Genomic DNA, 6,873 nt, shown 5'->3' with positions numbered 1-6,873 from the left:
ATTTTTGTGAAATTTTGCACTCTAACAGAAAGGAAATCTAGTTTAAAATTAAAAATATTCAAAACTGATGGAAGGAATGAGTTTAACTCAAGAGAAGTTATTGAGTTTTGTGAACCAAAGGGAATAGAGCATGAAGTGATAGCTCCTTACACACCCCAACATAATGGATTAGTCGAAAGAGGAAACAAGATATTACTTGACATGACCATATGCATGATCAAGGGAAAGGGGTTGCCTCATTATTTCTGGGGAGAGGAAGTTTTAACTGTTGCATATATGCTAAATCGATGCCCTACAAAAGCTTTTCAAGAGTGTACACTTGAATAGGCAAGGTCTGAAGACAAACCCTCTAAACATTAAGGAGTTTTGGCTCACTTTGTCATAGACATATACCAGACGAGAGGAAAAAGAAGTTGGAGGACAAGAGTGAGGCTCTCATATTAGTTGGATATCATCCAACATGGGCTTAAAAACTGTATAGTCCAGATAAGAATAAGATAGTTAATCAATAGAGATGTAATTGTTTATTAATCTACAAAGAAGAATCCCTTATATTCTTGAACATAAGATTGCCACTCTAATTAGTGGCACAAATGAGGCTCATAATACCAGAAGGTCACAGAGGTTGAGTTTTCCTTCCACTAGGCTCACAGATCATGAAGTTTTGGCTGATAGAAAGGTTGGAGACACTGGTAAACTTGTGCATTTGGCGTTTCTGGATGATGCATAAACATTAACGTGGAAGCAGACTCTTAATATAAGAGAGTGGAATGAGGGTATGCTTGAAGAATTGAAGTCAATTGAAAAGAACAAAACTTGGGAATTTGTGAATTTGCCACAACATAAACATCTTATTGATGTTAAGTGGGTGTTTAAGACCAAGTTCAAGTCAAATAGTAGTATAATAAAGCATAAAGCCAGGCTAGTTGCAAAAGGCTTTCTGCAAAAACTTGGTGTTGATTTCACAAACGTGTATGCACCAATTGCAAGGCTAGAAACAGTGAGACTTGTTATAGTTGTTGCTAGTTGGAGGAATTGGGAGATAAGTCAGTTGGATGTTAAATCAACTTTCTTAAATGGACCTCTAAAGGAAGAGGTTTATGTGAAACAACCACCAGGATTTGAAAGAAGAGCAAAAGAACAAAAGGTGTTTAAACTGCAAAAAACTTTATATGGCCTGAGACAAGCACTACGTGCTTGGAACAAATGTTGGAACAAATGTATTGATTTGTTTTAGCTGTAGATTAGATTTAGTAAATGCATAGTAGAGTATGGTATATATGTGAAGGCTATCTCACATCAGAATTTTACTAATATGCTTATATGTTGACGATTTGATAGCAACAAGAAACTCACAAACTGAGATCAAGCAATTCAAGGAGAGAATGAACTTTGAGTTTGATATGACTGATCTTGGAAGTTCTGAATTACTCTTTAGGCGTTGAATTCAAACACACTCTAAAAGAATTTTGAATCGTCAGAAAAGGTACATTAGTGAAATTTTGAAGAAATTTAATATGACAAGCTACAATTCTACACCAATACCAATTATTGCTAACTTGAAACTTATAGAAGAAACAAATGAGAAAGATGGTTGATGTGACTTTGTATAAACAAATTGTAGGACCACTTAGATATGTTTGTAATAGTACACTAGATATTAGTTATGGTGTTGGACCGGTTAATCAATTCATTAGTGACCCCAGAGCACCACATTTGACTGCAGCAAAGCATATAATAAGATACCTAAAGGATACAATAGAACTTGGTTTATGTTTCCAAGAGAAACAAATCAAGATGAAGGGATTATGAAAGTCTAGTCCGAAAATGTGGAGATAGAGTGATAGAAGGAGTACTTTTGGCTACATCTTCAAATACATGCAAGCACAAATTTCATAGTGTTCTAGAAAAAAGAATGTAGTGGCATTATCCTGGTGTGAAGCATAATTCATTGTTTTAGCAAAAACAATTTGTCGATGTTTGTGGCTTGAAGCATTTATTGAAGAGGTTAATCTTGAGTGTAGAATACCATTTAGCTTTTGGTAGACAATAAGTCTGTTATTAGCTTATCCAAAAACCATGTGTGTGTCATGGTAGAATTAAAGACATAGAAACAAAATTTCATTTTTTGAGAGATCAAATTTACAAGGGCAGATTGAAGCTTGTATACTGCTTTACAGAAGATCAAGTAGTAGCTGATAAATTCATAAAGTTTTAAGACATAACAAGTCTCTCTCTCTCTCTCTCTCTCTCTCTCTCTCTCTCACACACACACACACACACACACACACACACACACACACACACACACACACACACACACACACACACACACACACACACACACACACACACACACACACACACACACATGTTTGATTAATTGTCTCGATCACTATCTCACACGTACTCACACACACACACACACACACACACACACACACACACACACACACACACACACACACACACACACACACACACACACACACACACACACACACACACACACACACACACACACACACACACACACACACACACACACACACACACACACACACACACACACACACACACACACACACACACACACACACACACACACACACACACACACACACACACACACACACACACACACACACACACACACACACACACACACACACACACACACACACACACACACACACACACACACACACACACACACACACACACACACACACACACACACACACACACACACACACACACACACACACACACACACACACACACACACACACACACACACACACACACACACACACACACACACACACACACACACACACACACACACACACACACACACACACACACACATACACACACACACACACACACACACACACACACACACACACACACACACACACACACACACACACACACACACACACACACACACACACACACACACATGTTTGATTAATTGTCTCGATCACTATCTCACACGTACTCAATTGACTTGTTTGTGAAAATATCGAGTATGATAAACAATTTCCTTTACAAAATTTTATACGTTAAATTAATAACAATATTAATATCAGTTTTATAGTTAAAATACATAAAGTTCGTAACCATATCTAAGAAACCCAAAACAATCAAATTAACCAGATTCACAAAAACAAAATCTCAAAATCAAGAAAAAAAACAAAACGAAAAAGATATAGAATAATTAAAAGTCATATATTATAATAAACTATATAATATAATACATATTATTATTATTTTTAAATTGATTTCTTCTCTCAATGTATTTATATTTATATCTATATAATGGAAGCATGAAAATTCATCGAGAGTAACTAAAACATTTACTAAGAGTGATGAATTATCTAAAACGTTTTTATTTATTTATTAATAACTAAAATACAATTAAAATCAATTAAAAAGTACATAACCTACAGTTAATGATTTTCAATAAATTTTAATTATGTGAAAAGGTGTAGCACACAGAATGAATTAGAATAGAGTTGAAACAAAATGGAATATTTATACAGTAGTTTCAGTACATATCATTCTAGGACAATAGGGTAAAACAACCTCGTAGTAATCGTATTGTCATATGCAGAGTGAAAATGATGTTTTCTAGCACGAGTTTCGTGTTGAAACTTTTGTGGACACTATTCATGGTATGTTTACATTTTTTATAATTGAGTATCATAAAATATTATATTTGTTTCGGGGTAGGGGCCAAGAACCTACTAAAAGAATTCCTCCACTTCACGATCTCTTCCTCTTCTCCAGTGACTTCCGCAAAATCCACTCCTCAGCCCGATCGGGGTACCTGTCTAAAATACTTCGATGCTTAAGTTAGAAGGGACCGATCGGTGTGTCGGATCATCCGTCGTATTAAATGCGCAATTAAGATTCTTACCAACCTACCTTTGGGCCCTATTTATAGCTTTCGTCATGGGCCTGTGATTAAGGTTCCTTAATCACGGCCCAATGAAACCTTAATGAAGATTAGCGACCCGTTTAACCGATAATTAATAACTTAAGTTGTATAACCGTGCGACCGATGGCCGCTTGGCTGGGTTGATGGTGCTATGTTTCCCGCAAATTGATAGTGTGTCTTACCGATCCACCGAACGGAGCTTACGAAGGCCCGCTGTTGCTTTATCAATATACCGATGGCCTATGTAGCTAGAAGGTCCACCAATATTGTTTAGCCGATGAACCGATAGGCGCTCAACGTTGAAGGGTCCATCGCTGTTACTTTACCGATGGATCGATGTGATCCCAAGGTTGGAGGGTCCATCGCTGTTGTTTTACCGATCGACCGATGGGCTCTCAAGGTTAGAGGGTCCATCTCTGTTACTTTACCGATGGACCGATGGGCTCCCAAGGTTGGTGGGTCCATTGCAGTTGTTTAACCGATGGACCGATGGGCTCTCAAAGTTAGAGGGTCCATCGCTGTTACTTTACCGATGGACCGATGGTAACCTGGGAGTCAGTAATGGCCGATTGACCGATGGGACGTACTGTACACAAGCCCCCCCAGCCTCGAGCGATGTAAAAGAGTCGAAGAGGTTTTATCCGGACCGTGGTGCCGACTGACCGCTGGCGTTTCTCAACGGTTACATTGCCTCGTGGGTCGTGCCTGGCAGTTAGGATTTGAAGCGTCGCGAAGCTGCGGCCGTTGATCCGAATGTGATCGTAGGGTCCTGGGGCTGCCACGTGTCACCTGGTCCCCCCTATAAATAGGTTTGTGTGGCTGCCGTTATTTTCACGCTTTCCTTTCTCTTTCTAGCCGAGCCTCCGATCGTTTTTCTCTCTCTGCAGGTAAAAAATGTCTTCAAGCGCATCGGATTCAGATGGTCTGTCGGGTGGAGCGGTCGGGTGGTCTGGGGACGCCGGGTCGATTTCCGCTTTATTTGAGTCGTCTGAGTCGGGGACTTCGCTCGGGGGAGTGTCGAGCGGCACGGATTCACCAATACTGCTAAGTGGCAGCTCTGAGGCCGAGCAAGAGGTGGCGGCGGAACAGGTCGCTGCTTCTGATGAAAGTGGGGACCTGATCGGGATCGACGTAGATGACCAGGGGGACGACGTCAATCTGCCGGAGATATCGGGGTACGATTGGGCCCCTTATGAGCCGCGCACGCTTGCGACAAGGTTTCGTTGGGGGAACGACCTAGGGGATCTGGTCGAGCGGACCAGAATATTTAGCGAGGAGGTGGAGGATCGGCAACTTCGGGTCAAGATCTGCGCCGGCAATGATAGAGTGTGCCACGGGAAGGGAGAGGCGAAGCTTGACTTCTTCTACGTGTACGCCTGTCTCTTCCAAGATCTACGCTTGAACGTTCCCTTTGCCGATTGGCAGATGGCCGTCCTTCGCCAGATTCAGTGTGCGCCGACGCAAATTCATCCGAACGCCTGGGCGTCCATGCAGGCATTCGACGTTCTTTGCCGGGCGGCTGGTCTCACACCCACCATGCCTCTATTCCTCCATTTCTATAAGACACGGCCGACGGCGTCCAAGGGTTGGGTCTCGTTCTTGGGGGCGAACAAGAGCCTACTCACTCTTTACCTTGTGTCGTACAAAGGTTTTAAGACCGGGTTCTTTAAGGTGGCGATTACTAGCAAGGGAAGGAAGTATTTCTTCGACGAGCAGGATCGTCCTAGATTTCCTCTCTACTGGACGGCGTTCCCTCCCCCCACCGATGCCTGGGCTGAAGATCTGATGACCCCGACCGAGCGGGCCGACCTGGCCGTCCTTAAGACCCTGCCCGACAAGATCCACCCGCGGCCGCTGATCCAATGCATCCGCTCCCCCGACCTGTCGGGGGCGGTTTATGGTTAGTTGTTCTGATATTTGCCGATCGTCAAATTTGGTCGCAGTTTAACTTAATCGTTTTGTCGTTTTGCAGATATCATGGCTCGAACGACTGCTGCCAACGCTGAGTTCGCTGCTCGTGCTAAGGCTCGACGACGGGGGAGAGACACCGCCGAGGAGGTGGTTCCACTCTCGACCGTTCCAGCTGCCCCTCCGACCGGTGAGGGTGCTCCCGCCGTCGCTCCCGCCGGCACTTCTGGTGCGGTCCCACGGCCTCGCTTGGTCATGAAGCGACCAAGTTCTGGTATTGCTGCCGCTGCTGCCGGGGACAAAGGCAAGAAGTCCAGAAGAGAAGACCCCCCGGTCGTCCCCCCGTTCAAGAAACAAAAGCACGGGGAATCGTTGTCGTTGGCCGACACTTTCCTCGGTGGCGGTGGTCACCTGGACAAAGAGGTCATCCTCCAATTGGGACCTCGAATGACTGAAGCTTTGAAGGACGTAACCGAGGATGACGCCCTTCGGACCGCTGGGGAACTCACCCTCAGGTTGGCTGCTCTATACACCAAGTTTCCTCGTCCCGAGCGGAGCAGGATTGAGGCTTTGGAGAAGGAGCTGGCAGCGGCAAAGACCGAACTCACGGAGGTGAAAGCGTCTGCAGCCGATCTGAAGGCCCAGTTTGATCGGCTTAACGGCATCAAGGCTGAGCATGCCAAGTGTGCTGGGCTGCTGAAGGCTGCTGACGATCGGGCCAAGGCGGAGCAGGTCAAAGCAGGTGAAGCCGTTGAAGAACTGCGTAAGCTCCAACGTCGCTTCGACGATCTAAGTCTGGAGCACCTGGCCGCCTCTGGATCAGCTTCAGATTGGCAGAAGAAGGCCACGGACCTGGAGGCCGAGCTGGAAGTGGCCGATGAGCAAGTGTTTGCTCAATATGAACTGGGCTTCCAGAGGGCCGTCGACCTGGCGGTCTTCTATTACAACTGCTCTCCCGACCGGTTCGACGTGCATATGGGAGTAGTAGATGGGAAGGTGGAGCGAGTCTTTGACCG

The sequence above is a fragment of the Vigna unguiculata genome, chromosome 4 (assembly GCF_037176805.1).
Source record: "Vigna unguiculata cultivar grain cowpea cultivar isolate G323 ecotype 2 chromosome 4, ASM3717680v1, whole genome shotgun sequence".
NCBI classification, from domain to species: Eukaryota; Viridiplantae; Streptophyta; class Magnoliopsida; order Fabales; family Fabaceae; genus Vigna; species Vigna unguiculata.
This window is presented reverse-complemented; position numbering follows the sequence as displayed.